Below are 24039 nucleotides of genomic sequence, written 5' to 3'. Positions count from 1 at the left end.
CTTTACATTAACGAGATATAGTTGAGACTACATGAGAATATATTCATATAGAAGTAATCGAAATTTTACATAAAATCAATTACTCTCTTCTTGATTCCAGTTCTTATTTGTTTGCTGTCACTTTCACATTCATAATTGATCGTTTATTCTCCCATTATACACTTCTGCAGACTTCCTTCTGGATACGGGCTTGGACTTACTTCTCGGACTTCCTTCTGGATCTGGACCTTCATCTGGACTTTGATTCTTATGCATTCACCAAGTTCGATTCTCGTAAGCTTATAACACCTCACTTTTTCCTCACTAACACCAAATTCTAGAGTGTTACGAGTTTGTGCTGGAGGATTTATGTCTTCGCCGCCGGTTTAAGGAATTATTTTATCCTTTATCCCACTCTCTTCTCTCGAGCTTTGTGTATTATCCTAATCTTCTCCCTTGGGGCGTCGGCTGGAACGCGCCGCCACTGGTAAATACGACACAAAGTGTAGACTTTGTGCCAAACGATTGAAACGCGCAGCCAAGTCGGTGCTGCGAATGTGACGCGCAGTCAAAAGGTGCTGTGGGTCACGACTGGAACGCGCCGCCACTGGTGTAATCAAAACTTCCACAAAGGGGATCGTAGTAATCCAACAAATCCAATATTTGTTAGGAGACCCAAATTTATATCGGTACTTTCACTTCTTTTAACTTCGTATCTCTTTACATATGAGTACATGTTTCATTTCACAATTATTTTTATAAATGTATTATCTTATACCGTATTCTATTATAAAACAATTTAATATTTGTTAGACGCAAATTTATATCGGTACTTTCACTTCTTTAAACTTCTTATCTATTTACATATGAGTACGTGTTTTATTTCACAAGTATTTTTTAAAATTTATTATCTTTCTATATATTCTTTATTATATTATATCGTATTCTATTATTGTTCATCTTTCTAATTTACTTTGGCGTTAATTTACACTGTCATTCGTGTATATTACAGCAATCTTCTATCTTGCACGTCTTGTGCTGCCATCTCTCATTAGCATTCGTAATCACTCACGCACATCATGCTCATTGGGTACGTAACAAGTGGCCTACTTTGCCTTTTATAAAATTCAAGCACTTTAGATTGAAACACCTCCAACAACTTTTCCCTACGTACATTTTTTTCGCTATGTGCACTATAATAACGGAGTTGTCCTGTGGTCCAGACTTTTGAACCACCTTGTGTGTCAGGGATGCCCACGGGGCTGGGGGGGGGGGGGGGGAGATCATTGTAGCACAGATTGCCCCATCGAAATTTTTTGGGGGGATTTTTTCCAATGTAATATAAAATTCAACATTTATATATTATTTCGAAAATAAATGTAAAGACGTTTACACCTTAGGTATACCATATTCAATTCATTAGATGAAGAAAATGAAGTATTTAGAGGTAGCGATGATGCCCATACGTGGGTTTTTGAACTCACGTTATGTCCAAGCAATTTTTTGGGGGGGGGGGCGATTTTTTGTGATGGAAATTTGATGTGAAACAGTACGGCATTAGGCAAAAGTTGAATTACGTTATTAACTATCCATTGCTGTTACAGAAAGAGCAAATTCTAGACTGCCAAGGAAATTGTAACGGGTAATATTATTATTAAGGAAGGGGATATCCAACTCTTACACATTGGGTCTTAAATCAAGACGTGTATTCTGGTGGGGGATTGAGGATTAAACGTTGGGGGAGGGGTGGGGCAATATCCGACTATTGAATATCATTGTTAAATCTTAGATTATCGTAGGAATTTTAGTTAGCGCGGGGCTGAACATTAAATTTGGGGGGATATCCAACTGTTGTGTATTAATATTACGTCTGAGATTGTAGCAGAAAATGTGGTTTGGAGATTTTTTCCTTTTGGAGGGAATAATATCTAGGTTGAAGGATTGAATATTAAATATGGAGATATGGAGCTCTTAATAAAGTGTAAAATCTTAGATTCTCAAGGAAAGAAAGAAGACTTCTTTAGGGTTCGAACATTATATTTGGGGGACTATATTTAGCGATATGGTATGTGCACGTTTCGGCGCCGAACATGGGAAAAGAGAAGCAGGAAAAGAGTAAATATCAAGGGGTCCTATGAAAGTATTGAAGTCCCATTAAATTAATATTCTTGCAAGCCTGCAAAGAAATGGATATAAAAATTTTCTTGCGTTACAAAGATGTGTGCCTGGCATTTTAATGAGACGATTGTGAAGAATAATACTGTAGCTGCATTACAAGACATAAACAATATTCTCGATGTTTATTAATAATATGATTTCTTAAAATATGTTTAGTGTCGGTATACTGCTTAATTTAAAGCAGGTGAGTCAGTTTGATAACATATGGTTCTCTTAGCAATATTATTCTATTATTGATTCCCTGTAGGCTATGCTGCAATAGTTGTACTAATTGTGTACTTCATAGTAAAGCCTTGCACCTTACTTGATAAAACAAGAAAATAAATAGTGTCAAATTCGCATTTCTAACTTATTGTTGGAGGGTAATTTTGCTTTAGCAAGTGGAATTTGCACTTAAGATGAAATCCATGTAATTATTGTTATGGATTACTAACAAAATTACCCCAAGCAGAGGAGGTGAGTTCTTTGAAGGAGGCACCTTATTATATTCTCGTCCCGGCCTTAGGAATTTCTAGCTAGGGTTCTGTAATTTTCGATCTTAAGTTGTTTAAGACTTTGTGTTAAATACGCAAATTGTGGGTTATTGAAATCTTGTTCTCCAACCACAAACAATGTTTAAATACATACTTATATAATTATGACACTTGAGATTGCTAGCTTTCCGTTATTTCGAAAACTTGAACAATTAACAAATATGGACAGTTTAACATGTTATTGTATTATAATAAAATGAATTATTATGAATTCACCAAAATATTTTGAGGGGTAATGCATCCACGGTCTAGCTGGGGGATGAAAACATCTGTTTAAGGAGGACGGGCAGATCAAGTATCTTGTTCAATAAAGCTTAAGAAAACGTTACTTTCAGTAGACACGCTATCGTAATTACTTCATGTAGATTACCACATGATTTGGGGGACGCATGACGAGATTTGGGGGTGCAACGTCCCCCTTGTTGTACACCAGTCGTCAGAAAGTTAGTCCGCTACTCCTTTAGTCGGGAACATGAGAATCTTTGCAAATCATCAAAGCTTGCTGGGTAGAAAAGAATCACAATACAGTATTCAAAGTTAAACGCAGTTTTATATCACTTATATTTCCTATCGTATGTGGACTTACAAGCAAGGTACAGATTCGCTTACGTTTCTGCCTGAAGAGGAACAATTCTATAGCATATTAAATCACATCACAATCACTAAATACACTTGCATATAGAATTAACGTTGGACAAAACAAACGTAAATACACGAAAGTTTCTGTACTTAATTATTATTTCCGAGTATAGCCAGAATGAAACGAAAATAATTACCAATTACACTATTCGGGCATTCCATTAACCGTTACCACGTTTCTGTTGATTTCTCACCTTCACCTGTTTTTTAACTGAGTCTGTCGTCAGGTGAAAAACATTCAGGTGGGTTCACTTCCTCTGCTGAGATGAGAAAGTGACGTCAAAACGAACAGATTAAGACGTATTTATAAACATATATACAAGTTCCAAACACAACTGTATCAATCTAACTATAGTTGTCTGTGACAACTTGCACATTATTTGAAGTAACAAACATTTTATAAATCATAACTTCTTACAAATATAAAACCTTAAACTCTCAGGTTCGTTACAGGGGGGATTCCGCCATTGGCCTTGGGGGGGGGGATGGGCACCCCTGCATTGTGTGTGAAGGTTGCGCAATTATTTAAAATTAATGGATTGCAAGATAATACGAGTGGTACTACAGTCACAAAGCAAGAAGTTCAGGAGATGCCTCAAAAATAAAGAGTGATAAATTTTCTTCCTGCATGAGACCACTACTGATGTATGTGTCCTGGAAGCAGAGGCACTACGTAGTGTCAAATGTAAAGCTACGGGGAACCATAGTTCTCATATTTTTCGAAAACGCAGATATCATTGCACTTCAATATAATAGCGCGAATTGTATTTATTACAAGAGCAACAACCGAATGTTAAAAATGTACAGGGTGGGCCAAAAGTCAGGTGACAGCATTGTCATAGGAAAGGCTGGTGTGTTGGAGGTCCACTTTGGCCACATATGATGTTTGAGGGGTAGGGCCAACCCAAGGACACATGTTACCACCCCGGGCGCCATCTTGGAATCCGACGTCTTGAATGGAACTTAGGTTTCTTAAATGGAAACATAGGCATGTGACATATGATTTCCAATTGTTTTTTCGTCAGGAGTTCAATGCCGCAAACCGTTTTGTCCTATCGTGAACCTTTTCATAATTATGGCCTGTCTTTCCTTCTTTGTGTCTCCTCACAACACATGCTTGAAATGACCACCCTCGTGCACAATGGTTTGTGCCACACGCCTCCTCCAGTCCTCATGCACAGCCAGCAATGTCTCTCGACGCACAGCAGCACAGGCATTCACAATCCGCTGCACCAGATGCTGTAAATTCTGGATTTTCACGGCGTAAACCATGGCCTTGTGGCGGTCCCACAGGTAGAAGTCGAGAGGCGTGAGGTCCAGTGACCGTGGGGGCCATTCTACCGGTCCCCGACGACCGATCCACTTCCCAGTGAACTGCTGGTCCAGGTAGTCCCGTACACAATGTCCGTAGTGGGGAGGAGCTCCATCCTGCTGGAAGAACGTTGGGTACGAACCGTCCTCCGACAAAACCGATGGAAAAATCTCCTCATCCAGCAGTCGTTGGTAGTGGTCGGCGTTCAGCGTGCGGAAGATGAAAAATGGGCCAATGTTCATCGTGCCAAAAATACCACACCATACCATAATCTTCTCGGAACCAACGATCCCCGATGCATCAATCCAGTGTGGGTTGTTGTCACTCCAGTAACGGTGGTTTTGCTTGTTCACTTCGCCTTTTACGTAAAAAAGTGCCTCATCGGAGAACAACACTTGCAAGGGGAGATCCGGGTTGGTCTCCAGTTCCTCCGTCGCCCATTCGGCAAACTGTACCCGACGACCAGGATCGCCCTCTGTCAGATGCTGGTGCATCTGAATTTTGTATGGGTGCCACTTGTTAACGGCAAGTATCCTCCGAATGGACCTTCGGCTAACTCCAGATTCAAGGGCGATACGTCTGGTGCTACGTTGGGGGCTTTTGGAGAAGGATGCGAGGGCAGCGACAGTGGTTGCCTCATCTGTTGACGTTTTCGGGCGACTACTGCGTGCTTTATCGGCCACAGATCCCGTATTTCAGAATCTGCTGATGAGTTTGGCCACATCATTGTAGGAAATGGGCTCCCTATCGGGGTTTAATGCATTAAACTCTGCAGCCACCACACGCGAGCTCCGATTTCCACACATGAGGATGATCTCCACACGTTCTTCGGTCGTCAGCACCATTATTCAGTCGGGGATACCTGCATAGATAAAACAGGCCATAATTAGGAAAAGGGTCACGATAGGACAAAACGGTTTGCAGCATTGAACTCCTGACGAAAAAACAATTGGAAATGATATGCCACATGCCTATGGTTCCATTTAAGAAACCTAAGTTGAGTTCAAGATGGCGGATTCCAAGATGGCGCCCGGGGTGGTCACATGTGTCCTTGGGTTTGCCCCTCCCCCCAAACATCATATGTAGCCAAAGTGGACCTCCAACACACCAGCCTTTCCTATGACAATGCTGTCACCTGACTTTTGGCCCACCCTGTACTTTTAAATTCTGCACAGACTCGGGAACGAAAGATAAAACCAAACGGAAAAAGATCGTTGCTAGGTTAACGAGGTGACCCACATATACAGAGCTTTCTGTGGGTCAACCTGCAATTTATTAGGTCAGACAGACACACCTGAACAAACCGATAATTCTTCGTGATAATGACATAGTTATATATCCTAGTGGGAGATCTGTTTGGCCATTCTTTGTCAGATACATCACCGTAACGCCCTCCGGCGGGAGTTCCCAGTACTACATCACCTTCGGCAAAAGTCTCCGATGGGGAACATGAAGATCGAACAATGACCGTCATATATTCGTTTGAAATACGCCACGTACCCTCCCCTTTCATGTCGCAAACAAATGAACATCTACGCCGACTGATCTCGAACATGGCGTCCATCTACTTCAACAATACCTCACATTTCGCCCGGAATATTCCGAAGGTAATTTTTCATTGTTGTTCTCCACCTCGCAAGGAAATCACGCGATTAAAGTGAGGTTGCGAATAAAGCATATGAACAAGTGCAATTCTGTCCCACAGGATGTAAACAAAATGTCGAATGAAAATATCTGTGCACTAACCGTGCCGTGAAGGCACGTGTATTGTGTGGAGGCGCGAGTAAAGGTGGTGTAATCAACAGCATGCTCCGGCTGCCTGTACGCAGTTACCCATTGATTACATGCTAGGTGAGCCCCAGAGACTCTTAAGGAGGCTATCGCGTGGCAGTCAGACGTCCTACCGTCTGTACCCACAGAAAATATTGTAAGGGACCGTGTATTAAAATCAACAAGCTTTGTTTTGAAGTGATAAAAACACACCGCAGACATACACGTTTCATATTTCTCTCTGACGAAGCATGGTTCCATTTACGGGGCCATATTGCGTCCCAGAATAAATGGTATTGTAACTCATATAAACCCGTTTTTATACACGAAACTCCTTTGCATGATCAGAAAATCGGTGTTTGGTGCGCAGTAAATGCATTCAGATTTATAGGGCCCATATTTTATACCATTAATGCACAGAGATACAGGGATGACATACTCACATCATTCTTCGAACAACTGACATTGAATGTCAGTCACAGTTTTTCCAACAAGACTCTGCCACCTCACACGCAGCTGGAGTCGTTGGATTTCATTCAGAAAACTTTTGAAACAGGGCCATTAGCAAAGGGTTGTGGCCCCCACTGTCCCCTGATCTCACTGTATGTGGTTTTTATCTATGGGGGACATTGAAAAATAAAATCTATGCAACAAATCCCCACACATTAGAAATTAGAAGAACTGAAGGAGTATATCAGGAGAGAAACTGAAGCAATTTCAGAAGCTAAACTGTTGCGTGTAAATCGAAATTTCCTGAAAATATGCCAGAAATGTGTGGATGACACCATTTCCAGCATTTCCTGAGACAAGGTACATGCTTATTTTGATTGTAATTTTAATTGATACTTTAACGACTGTAACAGTATTTGTTGCATGCATGAATTTGCAATAATTATCATAACATAGTAGGCCATTTACATTAAAAATTGGCATCTCTGAGAGTAAGATCTGTCCCCTTCCAAAATTAACAACCAGTGTTGCCATGAAGCCAGAAGAAGTACACTCAGTGTAAAGAAATTATTGGAGTTTAGTGAAACAAAAGTAAGGGACACTGCCAGTGGCGTCAACTTAAATGAGCCTGTGGTGCTCGAGACCACGAAATAATTTGTCTGCTATATTTTATTTTAGAAATAAAGTCTCTGCGATTAAGAAAACAAAAAAGTTTTCATCATTATACACTTAAAGAATTCTCACAAACTTAATTATTGACTGTTTTCAAAATATTTCATAATTTGTTTATGATACCTTTCAGTGTCCTGTATTATTTCCACCACCCGTAGTCACATCGTTATTAGGAAAGTAAGGGAAGATAAATAAGGGCACAAAATACAAAATAGGCACTAAACGTGATGAACACCTTTTCATCATTTTCACCAATTAGGCACTGAAAAACCAGTTATCTTCGTGAGAAGAACTAAAAAGGCACAAAAGAACACTATGAAATATGAATTCCACTCAGAAATGGCACCAGACGGTTTTTAAACGTCAACGCCTACATTATCTGGCCAAGGAACAAAAAAGGGCATTTTAGAGCAAATCTTTAGCCTATTATTGCATAAAATTTAAAACAAATTTCCGGGATCAGCCCATAAATTTCCTACAAATATGCCAGAAATGTGTGGATGCACGAGGACAGCATTTCCAACATCTCCTGTGACAATTAAGTGCTTATTTAGATTGTAATTGAACTGTAATTCTGAAAACTTGAAGTCATTTCGAAGCTAGCCGTTCTAAGTACTAGAAATCTAAGTAGTCAAAAAATTATTTTCTTTCGGAATGACCGATTTCACATGAAAAAATAATTTACACGTTGAAAAGATTCCGAATGGATCCCAAATTTCATCCAGTTGCTGCGAAGAAAGCGGGATAATGGAGCTGATAATGAAAATCTCCTTCCCCCTCCCTCCGCTATAGAACGGTGGGAGTCCCTCCATTAAATTTCCATGGATACAGGAACAAAGCAGTGACGTTGACAGGATTTTCTTCCTCTTAAGCTATCTGTTTCGTTGCTTTCTTCCCCTCCCCCATTGTCTTGGTGGAGGCATTTGTTGAACGTGGGTCGTAACTATGGGAGAAAGAAGAATATATACATACATATACATATATACATTACATATATATTGTAACTCGTATGACGTAATGTTTACGGGTCACCGTAAAATAGTACTTTAAGTTCAGGTAGGCTAATCGAGACTCGGGATTACACGTACAGTTTAAAGTGGGATCCGTAGCCGTGGGCAATGTGGTTTCACTAGGTATCTAACTGGGGACACCTTGATTACAATGTGACAGCGTTAGCACTACGCTGTCGAAGAGTGTGTTTAAAAAGAAACAGAGGGAAATATACGGGGAGAGAAATAAAAGAAAGAGATAGAGTTGTAGAGAACAGAGACTCGAGAGAGCCAAACATATATAAACGAAACCCGAACATACATCGCGGCATCTCTAAAGCAGACTTGATAAAAGTTATTCTCCATCCACTGCAAGAACGAAGTTAATGTAAACAAAATTACGTTACTTCTGATAAATAGTACCTTGCCTACTTGATAGTCCTGGGCTTATCTGGACCATAAATGTAGATTATATTGGACATTGGTCCTAGCTATACAACTCGTAATAAACAAGGTTCAACTACGAGGCAGAGTCAAAAAGTAACCTTAATATAGCAATAGAAATTCATAATAATGTAGTAGATAGTTCTACATCACATATATAATTAGCAGATATATATGTATATAGATAGTTTTCTGTTGTATATATCAGCACGCTTGGTCTGATGGGAAAGTCAGGGACTACATCAAGATGGTCGCTCCTTTGGAGACATGTACCGCAGGAAATCCTGTTTTTCGGTAGTGAGAGTACACAAAACAACATACACTCGTCGGAGGATGAAGACGCAGTATGGAGATTCCTGTGTGTCGCTTCAGCAGGTTTATGAGTTAACAGTGAACCGTATTGTGATCTGCTTGAGAACAACTTGAAATCTGAAATCTGTTAAAAAACTTTGCCGTTTGTTCGGTTCTGGTGTATTCTTGCAGCAAGATAAGGCGAGGTCACAGACAGCTCATGAAAAATTGCGGAACTTCGTTTGGAGCTTCTACCACATCTTGCATATTCACCGGACCTAGCACCGGGTGGTTATCATGTGTCTGGACTCCCTTAAAGAGGCACTACGTAGCAAGAAGTTCCGTGGTTACGCAGGAGAGCTTACCCAGTCAGTCAGAAGATTTTTTTCCTCTTAGAATCCTGGCATTAGTGAAACACCTGCATTGAACGTGGTAGAAACTATGTTGAAAAGTGATGAAGTGTTTTCAATCCTATTGCACGTATTCTGTTAATTAAAAATATATAAAGGTTAGTTTTAGACTCTCCTATGTATGTAGTAGCTCCACTGAGTGGTATGGCTTATCCCATTCACCATATTCCTACGCGCACAAGACTCATGCACAGCTGCCATTGGAATAACGAATGGAATTTCTCACAAGCCACGTGTACTTGTTTACAATGACTTCATGCTTACAGCAGGCAGAAAGATGAAATCGTGAAATTACAGATACACACACAAAGAAATCTTTTTCTAATGGCCGAGCAACTATGTAATTCTAAATTGTTCTAATTCATAAGGTCTGGCCCAATCTTCACTCCATGGTCATCATGTATGCATATGGTGGTAATTAATATAATGTGACGTTAAATGGCAAAGAAAAACCAGCGGTTTCTTTGTCCCCATCAATGGGCTTGGGATTCTCACTAATTAAAGTACATCCTAATATCTCTGCAGTGTTCCAATATCCACAATTAAAGTTTGAAGTCTGAACATTTCAAGTTTATATCAGAGTTCTTCTGGAACCAAAGCGAACGAAGGGGGGAAAAAGATGGGAAGATGAAAATATGATGAAAGACAGAAACGGAAATGTTCGTAACATCTCATCATCATACTCCTTCAGATAAATTAATGCATCTAATTCGACGGAGAGCTGGTTATAAGCTTTTCGAATTCGTTCTCAGAGAGATCTCTTATAAACCCCTCCTCCCCGTCTCTCCGAAGAAGGGGGCGGGGGAGAAGACTTGCAAGGATTTTAAATTAACTGAAAACCAATTAAATGAGCGGATGAAGCGGCAAGAGGAGCTCGTTGGTAACTTAATAATCGTGATGCATTTTAGCTACGATTCTGACAGGAAAGAAATGGATTCAAAATATCAAGGACTTTCTCTTTTCAGACATCTCTCTCTCTCTCTCTCTCTCTCTCCATTTTCCCGCTTTTTCTTGTTAGATCAGGGTATGATAGTGCATGCGAGTAAGGTGTATCCAGCCAGTCCGTGTCTTCCTATTTCGCCGAATGGCCCAGAGCCGCATTATATCAGATTTCTTCACATGTAACTAAAATTTTCGGCGAAAGGGGAATATTTTCGAAGAAAGAAACTTTCCCACCACAGGGAAATTTCGGGTCCTTTATAAGTTCTAAACGTGGCGGCAAACTTGTGGTATACGAAGGATTCGTGTATCTTGTAAAGGAGTGGAGGTCAGATCTTATTGGAAGTGTAGGAGTGGTTGTAAGGCATCAGTTATTTTTCACAATGAAACATTTGTGTCTGAACCTGGAACACATACACACGAACCGGAAGTAGCGAGAATTGCAGCTCGACAGATCGTCGACGGAATGAAAAAGAGAGTGCATGAACACGTTTCCTTGGAACTCGTTTCCAAGATTTACAGGTAATTTTTGTATTATTCATATTGCAGAATGATTATTTGTTAGTTATTCGGTTTTTCGCCGTATGTGTTAAAGTGTGCTCTGATTGGGGAAAACAATTATAATCTGTACTTTGAAATTAAGAAATTAATATTGTTTTCGGTTTGCAAAGACTTATCAATTCCTTTTTTTATTATTATTATTTACATGAAGGAGATTGCGAGGGATGCATTGTTATTGGTGACAGCCAGTGCATTGTATCATCCAAAGATGCCTGTTCCACTTTACTCAGTGTAGCTATATGGAGGAATGTTCAAGCATTGGGATTAGCAACATTTTACAAGGAAGATGAGAAGGTCAGGTTGTGGATTCGGCGGTCTGCAGCCCTACCCCTCGTCCCGGTGGACAATATAGAGGACGTGTTCCTCTTCCTGCAAGATGAAGCTCCGGATGTGCCCAACAGGGATTATTTCCAAAACTACAAAGTACATGGTGAAAATGTGGGTCGACGACACATGTGCATTGTGCCCCTCGTAAGTACACAACGATATCAATTTACGAGGATTTTAAGTGTTTATAAATAATTGAATAAAGATTACTTAAAACTAATTTTCTATTGTATACAGGGTGTCTCATAAGTAATAGGGCAAACTGACACAGGTGTACACGATAATAGAAGCAAAAAAGTCTCAGTAAACATGATTCTGCAAACGAGCCGTTTTCCAGATCATCGCGAATGTGTGATTACAAACCGCCACTGACTTCATTGTTTATAAACGTCGTCCTAGTTGGTAAAATGCTAAGTGTCAATGTCAAAATGTAAGTCACTACGCAGTACAACTGACGTGACTCCCACAGTACAATTAGACTGTGTACTGATTGTATCCATGCTGTTTGATTACAACGCCACCTCTCGGAAATGTTGTTTTGTAAACAAATAGCAAACCTCGGAACTCGCAATGAGTAAAGCACTCGGTGTTTACAAAATGCAATCAGTGACGGCTTTTAACCACGCATTCGCACACATTATTAGCATTTTACCAACTAGGACGACGATTACAAACAATGAAGTCAGTGGCGGCTTGTAACCACACATTCGCAATTATCTCGAAAACGGCTCGTTTGCACACTCATGTTTACTGAGACTTTTTTGCTTCTGTTATCGTGTACTTTCACCTGTGTCAGTTTGCTCTATTACTTTTGAGACACCCTGTACACCATTTTTCTCCATTGATATAGACATAATTTTATTTTCCAGTGATACGTGGAACCATTCCAAAAATGATGAGGAAAGAACAACGAATTATGTGGAGGAATGGCATTCAGGGCTGAAGAGGAGACACACCATCCGAACGTTTACGAATTCATCACTCTTTTGAAAGAGCTGCAAAGCGAGAATGAAGGGTTAATTACCATAATGGAAGCTGGTTACGGACCGAATCGACGGAAGGTTGAGGTTGATGCGTTCGTACAAGCGGATCCAGACACTGAAGGCAAGATTGACTACTGGCGCTATAGGACTCACGCAGTTTGTGGACTCTGTAAGTTACTGTTTGCATTTGCATTTGCAAAATTCTGTATGAAGGAAATCCTGTATTTATGATTCTGTAAATAAAATATTCTTTGCATTTACAACTAGTTTCTGACATCCGATTATCTAAAACTAGTATACATTGACTTTCATCGTCAATGAAAATGTATAGTGAGTTTTTGAATAGGTTGATATATTTTTTTCACTTCAGTTCCTGAAATTTCCCAGCAGAGGGAAAATTCCCTCGCCTTAGGATTTTTTGGCGAAAGGGAATTCGGCAAAACGGGAATTACCATTTCGCCGAAATTTTGCTTAGGTGAGATATTTACCTCTAGGGCATTCGGCGACACGGGAGGTAATCCCCAGGGTCTACACTTGGCGACTGACAGTAATTTAACACTACAGGGTGTTATGTTATTTCTGCAGCGTGATATTAACACGTAAAGAAAATAAGTTAAATTCCTAATAATTTGAATGCTTGTGTTCAAGGTGATTACATTTAAAAATATTACTTGGAAATGGGCTGTTTAAAAATAATATTTTAAACAGACCAATAAATATAACTAATTCATTGTAAATGTAGAATATAAGAAAAATATTACACATACACATATAGGTACGTACGTACAACAAAACGGGGACGGAATACTGTTGGAGCTCGCCAGGGTATCAAGAGGTAAGGATTAAAGGCTACAGAAAGTAACACTATGTGCCAGTGACCTTTAGGCGTTATCTAGAACTTTCTCCCGACAGTGGCGGCGATTAGGGGTGTGTGTTGGGGGGGGGGCAGTTGCCCCGTACTTTTTGCCATTTTCCTCCCCCTTATGCTAAACCTTATCTACCAAGGGAAAGTAAACTGTTCTTGCTCCCCCTCCCCCAGTTTTGGAACACAATCTTCGCCACTGTACTCCCGATTCAAGTACATTTTAACAAACACTGAACATTTACTATACTAATATTTATAAAAATTGATAAGTGCATACATAACTGACAAAGTCAAGTTAACAGCATATTATGGTGGCTTTCTTATTTTATAGATTATTTTCGGTGTTTATATTCACCATTTATGATGTCTGTTTCACAGGGCTTTAGTGTCTATAAATACGACCTCTAATGATTCATTTTCACTACAACATTGTAATAATGTTTCACGATTAGATTTTTTAATTAAGACTGCTCACATGCTTTTACACTTTAAATTTATTAAACAGAAAATTTGTAAAACCTAAACAATTTTCCTTTGAAGTAAAACAAATATCATTCGTTTGAATCTTCTTCCTGATTTCATTCCTTGAATCGATTAAAAATATTAAATTAAATAATTGAATTAGATAGTGTATGTAGGTATTCATCAGTTTGGAGAATGTCGATCATGATGTGTCTCCGACTCCGCTGCGGGGATTTTGATTCGTCTTCTTCCTCTTGGTCTTCCGCTGGACGCGACGGTATCCCCTTCTTCGGGTGCCGCGATCCACAACATCCGCTTCTTCCTTGACTCCAGGCGCTGAAACTCTCATGTCCTGGACGCCACGACCTTCCGAGGGTAACCTGAGGATCCTGGAGACTGCATGGGGTTAAGTGGCTCATCACGTAAATCCTTTTCAGCCAGTGACGTGAACTTGACGCGCAGGTTTCAGTATTTTGACGCCGGGTCTTTCAGACAAGACTTCAAAGGTTCCGGCATCTCGCGAGTATCCGTAAGTTCAGCATATTCACATATGATGGGTTACACTTTCGTCCTGGAACGGAATTATCACTATATATTGCCATTGGATAAAGAATGTCCCTGTGACTAATATCACGACAGGAATTGTCGTGATTTCCAGATCACAATGACAGATGAAACAAACTGGCAAAAACAAAGTGAAGAGGAAAATCAGAATGCTCTTTGCTTTCTTCTTCTTCATTTGACTAGACGGAGCGTCACAGGAAACTTCCTCAGAGCTCACCGATGAATCAATTGAGTCTGCCATGTCTTCATCTTCTGATCCTGCGGAGCTGTCCAGCACTTTCTGGGCTGGTGGTATGGTATCAGAGGCTTCAGGAATAGAGCCCACATTCTGAGAGTAACTTTCTCGAGGAGAGTCATTAGCGTTGCCATTCACTGTTTTGTTCCCATTTCGGTCTGCAGGTTCGCTGCGACACGTCTCTTCCAGCTCGGTGGGCGCGTTCGGTTGTTTCACCTGGTAGATGGTCACCAGCTCCTGCTGGGCAACAGCGTGTACAGCGTCGAAGCTGCTGGGTTCAGAACCACTAACTACTGGGTCTTCCTCGTCAGCTGTGGGTGCCAGAACAAGTGAAACACCTTTTTCATATTCCATTGCAACATTTTTGTGTTGCTCACCTGTGTCTGAATCGTGAGTCGAAGGATGTAAAAAACTTGGAGCGTCTTCAATAATTCATTGCTCGGGGCGATCAGAAGAGGTATCTGAGTCAAGTGCAAAATCGACAATGATAAGTTCGTCCTGCTTGATAGATATCTTTGAAAAATTCAATATGCTGACTAAGGCAGACTTTATTTTATTTTAAAAACATAAACTAAACTTTACATTTCAACCTTCTAGAAAGGTTTGGTTTGGTTTGAGTTTCTGTTTTAAGTCCACTTTATGCACAGTAAGGCTAATCTGGACTGGACCTACAGTTTAAAGTGGAATCCGAACCATTTGTGCCTCCACCGGGTATCGAACCTGGGACCCCTTGATTGCAAGGCAACTTCTAGAAAGGTCTTCTTCAGATTCTGTACCAAGTACAAATGAAATAAGGTACAAAACAGGAAGATATACATACACAAAAAATCACTTCCCTCCAGACACAAGATTATTAGAAAGTTGTTTATCTGGAACATTCCTTTCCAGGTGTTCCTGCAGGTGGCCTTCCCCCGTCAACTGTTATTTCACCTGACAGGGGATTTAGATAAATATTTCCTTTCATCTGGAAAGTGAGAGAGAAACACGACATGACATAGAGTGGGATGAGGCTAAGCAGATAGGAAGGGAGAAGAGAGTACTAGTGAGAAAATGGAAGGAGGCCAAGGAAATAGAGAAGAAAGGAGAAGAAGACACAATGAACTGGAATGGGAGACTGAAGATAAACAAAGAATGGAAGAAGGTGTTAGACAAAGTGGAAAGGACAAGAACCAAGGAGGAGAGAAGAAGGAAGAGATATCCAACTACTTTCCAGATGAAAGGAAATGTTTATCTAAATCGCCTGTCAGCTAAAACAACAGTTGACAGGGGAAGGCAACCTCCAGGAACACCTGGAAAGGAATGTTCCAGATAAGCAACTTTCTAATAATCTTGTGTCTGGAAGGAAGTGATTTCTGTGTATATATATAAATCTTCTTGTTTTGTACATTATTTAATTTTTGCTTGGTCCAGTCTATCAAGAAGACCTTACTAGAAGGTTGAAACTTAACGTTTAGTTTATATGTTTAAATATAAATGGCAAATGAGAGGAACAAGTGTTCCTGAGGGGGCTCGTCATCACTCTCTTGCCATGCAGGGAAAACATCAGAGAGCGTGCGGTCATCAAGAGGTTCCGATTCCCCTTCTTGCAGGTATAAGACGCAGGTGGAATGCATCTTCTTCGTCCTTCTTCTCCGTCGCCTGCGGATGGTGCAGGGGAGGTTGGACCAGCAGCAGATGGTTGCCTTCTTGTCTGAAGACGGTAGAGGCCGTGAAGACTTAGTGGAGAGGTTGAAAAACACGTCCTTAACCTATTCATTCATTCCTTTATTTTGGACCTAACAGCTTTTATGCCGTTTTTTGTCCATTACAAAATACATATAAAATATACGAGGGCTATTTTTTTCAACCTCCGATATTGCATAAAATCAAAACCACACTGAATAGCAAAATGGGTTTATTGACAAAACTTACGTACACGTATAATCTATTTTTCAACGTAATCGCCAAGATGATTCAGACATTTATCGAACTGATGCACCATCTCTCCAATACCCTCTGCAAAAAAATGTGCCGCCTGTCTGTTGAGCCAGGTCTGCACGGTGTCCCGAATCTCCTCCATGGTGTGGAAGCGCCATCCTCCGAACCACTTCTTCATCGCCGGGAAAAGGTGGAAGTCACTCGGCGCTAGGTCTGGGATCTAGGGCCGCTGATTAAACACTTCCCAGTGGAATTGTTGAAGAAGGTCTTGAGTTTGACGCAGCAACATGTGGTCGGGCATTGTCATGAAGCAAGACAATGAAGACAAGCATGCCTCTCCGTTTGTTCTGGATGGCCTGTGTAGTCTGCGCAATGTCTCACAGTATGCAGCCGCATTGATTGTGATCCCCGGCACCATAAAATCAACCAGTAACACACCTGGCACTTTGCGGGAGAGTCGATTGTAGCACACATCTCTACGTGCCCGTCGCTTAGCTTCAACTGAAGCGTTGGCCTTGGCAGTGGTGGCGGTAGTGGCAAGATGGACGCCAATCACGCTGCCTGACGCCCCTTTTCCTAGCGCTTCACCGGCTACCTGGTGGAGCCATCGGATGTTGAAAAAAAATAATAACCCTCGTACATAATTGTTTTACGTAGAAATTTTCAGCGAAATATTCAGGCTCGACCAGGACTCGAACTCGGGTCTCTGGCATACCGTGCCATTGCTAAAATTCTTCCGCCCGAAGTTTGGACTTGGAAATTCTTTTTTTGTCTTTTCTGTCGAAAGTTAGGGAGGGTCACGTGAACCGCTGAACCAATCGGCTTTGACCAGTTGCCGTGGTGAGGGGGACTTCTCGTGGTATTCTGCGTTGCCAAGTGTATGTCTGACAGCAAAAGTTCGGCGTTATTGTGCGGTTTGTTTGTGCTTTTTTTTCGTATCTGTGATTTTTATACTGAAAGATGATGAGCCTAACGCGAATACACCGGCGAAATCGGAAGAAAAAAAAAGTTGTCGGGCGTGGTATTCCTCTGTGTGGCCAGACTCGTGAATTAGTATGTGCAGTGCGAGTTTATTTTGAAAATGAAAGAGATAATAATGGCCCCTTGATTCCGTTTAAAAAAAGTGATTGGGAGAACAGCAGCTGCTCTGGGAATTATCAGAACGTCCGTGATGTCCATCGGGAAGGAAAAGTCCCGCTTAATGGAGACAGACGCATCATAACATGCTATAGTACCACTGGAGTAAGCAGGATTTTATTTCGGAGGGTTGGAATTGTAAATGTGGATGTTACAAAGCTGCATTTTTTCCCGTGGGGCGGAATAAGTAATAAAACATTTCATAATTATTAGAGTTGAACGGATATCCACACCCATCCTGATTCTCTTACCTATCTCACCGATACCCTTGTTTGAAAATGACGCGTATTAATTAAAAGCTGTTCAAAATATTGACTAATATTAGTGTGTAAGTAAATACTTCCAATTGTGTGTATCAATTTATTAGGGTTGTGCTTTAAACGTAAGAATTACATCAAATTCTGAAAATACTATTACGTAATCACAAAATACACTTTTCCATACAACATTGGTTCAAAATAACGGAAACTTGGAATTATGCATAAATTCGAGGACACCCTGAAAGTGCTTGCTGCATATTTGCAAGCCTCGCAAAAGATTAAAATGTTGGAAAAGTATCGACCGGTGTCGGTAAATATAATCCAACCGATATCTTCCGATACTGATACCACGGTTAAAAGTGGTTTAAAGACAAAAATGATATTTGGGAGGTTGATTTAAGAGGTTCTCCAGTTACCAATTTGGTTTTCCTGATTTTTTAAAAATATTTTTAGTTGAAACTTTTGAATTTCTCAAAATTTCGGGAGGGAACTGCAGCCTCATGAGTCCCCCCTCGACCCAACCACCCATTCTATATCGCATAAATTCTGAATTCAACCTAAATTTCAGGATCTTATTGAACATGCTGTAGATACTCTTGTGAGGATATCAGTAAAACACATATGCCCGTTTCGCTCAACCATCTTTAAAACGTTCTTAACGAGTTGATAGTTAACGCATCACTAAAATCTTAGCAGCCTGTTAAACTTTTAATGTTCGATCAAGCGATTTTATAGGCCCGTTAACTAACGACGTGTTAGAGACGTTATGCTTTGATGCCTTGCTATTCTCATACTTTGATACGAGAAATGCAACGTTTTCATTGGTTGCACCGTGGACAGTAGACTGTGCCTAAGCGGATTTGGGCTTTTTTGTATGAAATCCCAGGAACAAAAATAAATAAAGTAATGTGTAACACCTAAATATATGTTTCAGAAATGAATGTTAGTTAGGTATTTACGTCCGCACACCGAAAATGTTATGTATTAGGATTAACAGTTACATTGTAATTTCAGAAGTTAGATTTAAATGAGTGCTTACCGACTGCCAATACAAGATCATTAATATATAAACAAAAACTACTGTTCTAGGTTAGGGTAATCTGTTTGAAGTTTGATAAATTTAATGGCATTGCAAAAGAGGCCTAAAGGTGGAAATGAACGTGTGTTTGCTACAATAATTTTCCTCAACAAAAGAGAACAATTCACGAAATGTACACCATGCATAACTTAACTTACTGTGCCATGGCAATTAAATAATGATGTAGATATTGCAAGTCACTTCTATTGGCATTGATGTGAATGGGGCATTGCAAACAAGAAATCTACTGTTTCCAAATAATCACTGACAAAAAAAGAAGGCACGTAAAATGTTTACCAGTATGATTACCGTTCATGCATATGTTTCTGACGTTTCTGAATGGTTGTGTTTTTGTTTCGTACAAATATTTTTCAAAGAAAAATATATATATAATACAATACGATATTTTATAGGTATTTGATTTATCATAAATGGTAAGAAGGACAAGTACACTGTTAGACAGTATCCTCAAAACTTGTACGAACGTACCGTGCAAAGAATAATTTCCGAATGCGTGGTAGTGTGTTTTACAAACAAATATGCATACTTTTACAATGTTCATGCACGAAACTACATTACCAGAAACAGCTTAGGATTAAGCTTTTTTCTTAATAAAACATACATGTGTAGTACGGGACTTTACATTATGTTTGGTTATTCATTATGTGATGAAACTGTAGTCATTCAAAAAATGTACCTTGTACATGGAACGGTTGATTAATATGATATTTGACATTTGATTTATAACTGGTAAAAAAACAAAAACAAGTGCACTTCCAATCAATTTACAATTCACTATTTGATATCGCTGTGTACACAACAATGAAATTAATATAAACTATCAAGGATGGATAATATTGAGTAATCGGAACTCGACGTGCCATTTTAACTGGCGAGCAAAACGAAATATGCCACGAGAAGTAACTGGACCCTAAACCTTGATTGCAGTGCAGATGTTCATACGAACAGTCTCCACAATACCCTATATAGAATTCTAACCCTCCGCAATAATTCCGAGTTTTCGGCTCATCGCCCCCCCCCCCTCCCCCCACGAGAGAGTCCACCCCCAAAAAGGCCAAGCACGGCGAAGTTGGTTGCCGCGGTGTAGCAAGCGAATGCGTGGGTCTCCGCCTCCCTGCCTCTGCCTGAAATGCGAGCGAGCGAAGGGTGCATGTTGACAGGAAAAGATGTCCTGTACGACTGGACAAAAAAAAAGACGTTTGGCAACACCGCTTTCCCCCCTTTCACACTAGCACAAGTGGAGACGAAAAGTCTGGGGTTCCTCAAGTCCAAACTCTAGCCGGAGCGACTTTATAAGCACTGAGCTACCGAGCCGGCCTGGCCTGGCCTCGCCTGATTTTTCGCTATCGCTACATTGCGGTAGCACTGGCAGAGACGATTCCACGCAGGTAAAACAGAGGTAGCGAAAAATCAGGCGAGGCCAGGCCGGCTCGGTAATTCAGTGGTTAGAGCAATGGCACGGTATGCCAGAGACCCGGGTTCAAGTCCTGGTCGAGCCTGCATTTTTCGCTGAAAATTTCTACGTAGTACATATCCTGTGTGTGCCTATCTACAAAAATTGTTTTATATTTTAAAATATCCGTTTTCCCTCCTTATTTCATAGACATTAGATTAAAAAACAACCACAACAAAAAAGGTTCCCCTTTAGAATTGTATGTTACACTTCTTTAAAAATGATAATAAACTGTAACCAATCCGCACATCTGGATTAACAACCAAACTTGACAAATTTGTTGGAAACTGAACCTTTAGATTATATAAAGTTTTATACGAGATATTTCTCTCTATATTATATTTTGAGCATTCCAGTATTATATGTTGAGCATCTGCACTTTCCCAGCCACATTCACATTTCTTATTGTTCGTTATTCCAATTCTGTATAAATGTTGCTTAGTACACAAATGACCCGATCTCAGTCTATTAATTAAAACAATTACATTTTTTTGTACCACTGACATGATGCAACCATGGTTTTTGTGGTTTGAATTCAGCAAATGGTCTGTATGATTCTCCAACTCTTACACGTTCATTGCGATACCAATCAAACCATTCATTCAAAATTTTCTTCTTTATTCTAGGAAGAAGATCAGTACAGTATAATGATATGTCCGTAATGTTTGGAAGGCACGTTGCTTTCTTTGCACACTCAATAGCATGGGAATTGTTTGTAATATTGCTATGTGCTTTAACCCAAGTAAAGTCAATGGTTTTTCCAGTTTCTTGTATTGTTTGAACTAAATGAATACAATTTATAATGTAAGGGGATAATTTGTAAAGACTCTTGTAAGAGGATTTTAGCCCCTTTAATACACTTTGCGAGTCGGTCAGTATTAGAAACTTTCTCAAATTTATTTTTTGAACATATATTAAAACTTGATAAATTGCTTAAGATTCTGCTGTAAATATTGTGGAAGCCGAAATAATAGGTCTGTTTTATTTATTTACTTTTATTTGCGATTACCGCTTAGCAGTTGTTCCCATATCTATATAATAGGTCTAAAACGCTTTTGCCGACACGGCAACAATCGAAAGGCTGTTTCCTGGGATATTAAGTATTGTGGACGCGAAATTTTGAAGACATTATTGCAAGGCATTATCGTCTCGCATTGTTGGTTCACAATAATGCTCTATACGCCCTAGCCATTGACACAAATAAGCAGCTATGTATTCATCGACACTCACGTTGTCAGGATTCCTACTACCCACATAATCCGTATCAGCGGATGGTATCGAGACGAGATGAGCACAGGCACGTCTCGATCTCGGTATCGTTGAGGGTCGCTGGGAAGTTCAGTTAGGTAAACGCATTTACCCAAAACGTTTGGACATGTTCCAACTTGCATTTGTATGAGCCGCAGTCCAAATAAGCAGAGGAAATAATACGTACGTGTCCAGGGTATAGTGTTCGCGGATGAAAAAATTCGATAATATGGTGCCTCGAATCTTGAGAGTTGACCAGAATCAACACATTTCATCTGATCTTTCGCAAAATACAGAAATGTTTGATAAGGTCATTAGCGGTGACGAAACGCGATGGTTTCAATTCGACCCGGAAACAAAACGCCAGGGACTACAGTGGAAAAAATCGAATTCACCTCGGTCAAAAAGCAGGTAGTTCAAGACCATGTTTGGGTGTTTCTTCAGACACAAGTGAACAATTCACTTTGAATTCATTGCACAAGGACAAATGGTGAAACAACAGTGTTATCAACAAGGTTACGGGAATATGTTCGGAGGAAAAGCCTCCTAACTCTTCCTTGTCAAGTGGTTTCTCCAACATGACAATACATCTGCGTATGATGCGTTAAACAGATCCTGGCTAAGAAATCCATTACAAAAATGGACCATACATTTCTAACATCCAAGACAACGTGAAAACGTTACTGTGAGGTATTCTCGAAATGATCATCTAGACTCTTCCGGCAGAGGCGTCATCATCTCACGAAGTGCATAGCTTTCACAAGGAGAGTCTTTGGAATGCTTCAACAGAGCACAGGTAAGAACATTTTGCTTTCATAGTGTCATTACGGTAATTAATTTGTCACACCTCGCACACTGTTTAAAAATAAGGCAATTTATTAGTGAATATAATGATATGTGTATATGCAATTCGACGAACTTTGTTGTCAATCAGAAAGATCTGTTTTTCTTTAACAATAAGATTAACTCGTAAACTACAAGTGTTTCCTCAGATGTTCAAGAAAGCCAACGTTGTACCCATTCACAAATCTGGAGACAAAAATAGTGGCACATCATACAGACCAATATCACTCCTGTCACCTCTGTCTATAATCTGTGAAAAGATCTTTAAGGACAGATTATTCAGATTTACATCTCCGCATATCAGTACTGCCCAACACGGGTTTCTTCCAGGTAGCTCTTGCTTGACTAATCTTTCAGTTCTCCTTTCATATGCCACTAGGGCTATTTCCAAAAACTCCCAGCTAGATGTGATATACTTGGATATTTCAAAAGCCTTTGACAAAATAAACCATGCTCTTCTCATTCACAAATTACGAACTAGATTTAACATACATGGCAAATTTATCTCCTTAATCCAGGATTATCTACACTCACGGACACAGCGTGTCACCCTTTCAGGCGCCTCTTCTGATTTTCTTCCTGTCTTGTCTGGGGTACCACAAGGGAGCGTCTTGGGCCCTCTCTTGTTCATCCTATACATGGACGATCTCCCTCAAAGACTTTCCTCACTTCCTGTCAATATACTCAAGTTTGCTGACGACTGTAAACTTTTCAAAGAAATCTCAACCACGCAAGATGCTGTGATTCTACAGAATGCTCTTTCCGAACTTGTCACATGGTGTAAGCAGTGGAATCTACAACTTAACCCACAGAAATGTTCCTACCTCATAGTCTCTTTAAAAAAGAACAAAATACATTCTCATTATGTTCTTGAAAACAATTATATTACTACAGTTGCGACCCAAAAAGATCAAGGTGTTATCATAGATGAAAAACTGAACTTTAAGGAACACATCGCAGCTACAACTAAAAGTGCAATGCGCCTCTTAGGCCTCCTCTACAGATTCACTGAAATTGATACTCCAACTTCTCTTAGCCTGTTTTTCAAGTCATTCATTTCTCCGATTCTCGAATACTGTTCTCCAGTCTGGGCCATGGCTTCCAATACAAATCTTTCTAGCATGGATTCCGTCCTCAGCTTCTTTACCGCCATTGTTCGTCATAGAATTTCTTCTTTGCGGCATCTTCAGAAACCTGACATCCTGACTACTTTGAACATTCAGTTACTGCAGACCCGACGCGATATGGCCGATATGAATTTTTTCTATAAAATCATCAATGGGAAATTAAGATCTGAATTTCTTCTTACAGAATTCAACTTCAGAGTTCCCTCTCGATCGATCCTAAACACTGAATTGTTCCACACCTCCACAGCTAGGCTTTCCCTTATACAGCGCGCTCTATTCCACAGGCTGCCCCAGTTCTACAATAAACTACCCACAAACATAGACATTTTTGCCCCTGAAAGCATTTTCCGAT

General features: G+C 40.1%; 1 protein-coding gene and 1 long non-coding RNA gene across 3 annotated transcripts in view; one reads left to right on the top strand and one right to left on the bottom strand.

Annotated features, from left to right (window-relative positions):
- The window catches only part of LOC145985027 (furin-like protease 1), an 844450-nt gene that overhangs the window by 539996 nt on the left and 280415 nt on the right, over nucleotides 1-24039 (bottom strand). The window lies entirely within an intron of this gene.
- Nucleotides 11512-12487, top strand: LOC145985780 (uncharacterized). Its single transcript, XR_014441449.1, has 2 exons — nucleotides 11512-11638; nucleotides 12364-12487. It is a non-coding gene; the product is annotated as an uncharacterized LOC145985780 (long non-coding RNA).

This window comes from Lepisma saccharinum, chromosome 3 (genome assembly GCF_977018435.1).
Source record: "Lepisma saccharinum chromosome 3, izLepSacc3.1, whole genome shotgun sequence".
NCBI lineage: Eukaryota > Metazoa > Arthropoda > Insecta > Zygentoma > Lepismatidae > Lepisma > Lepisma saccharinum.
Note: the sequence above shows the minus strand (reverse complement) of the source record. Positions and strands in the feature narration are given on the sequence as shown.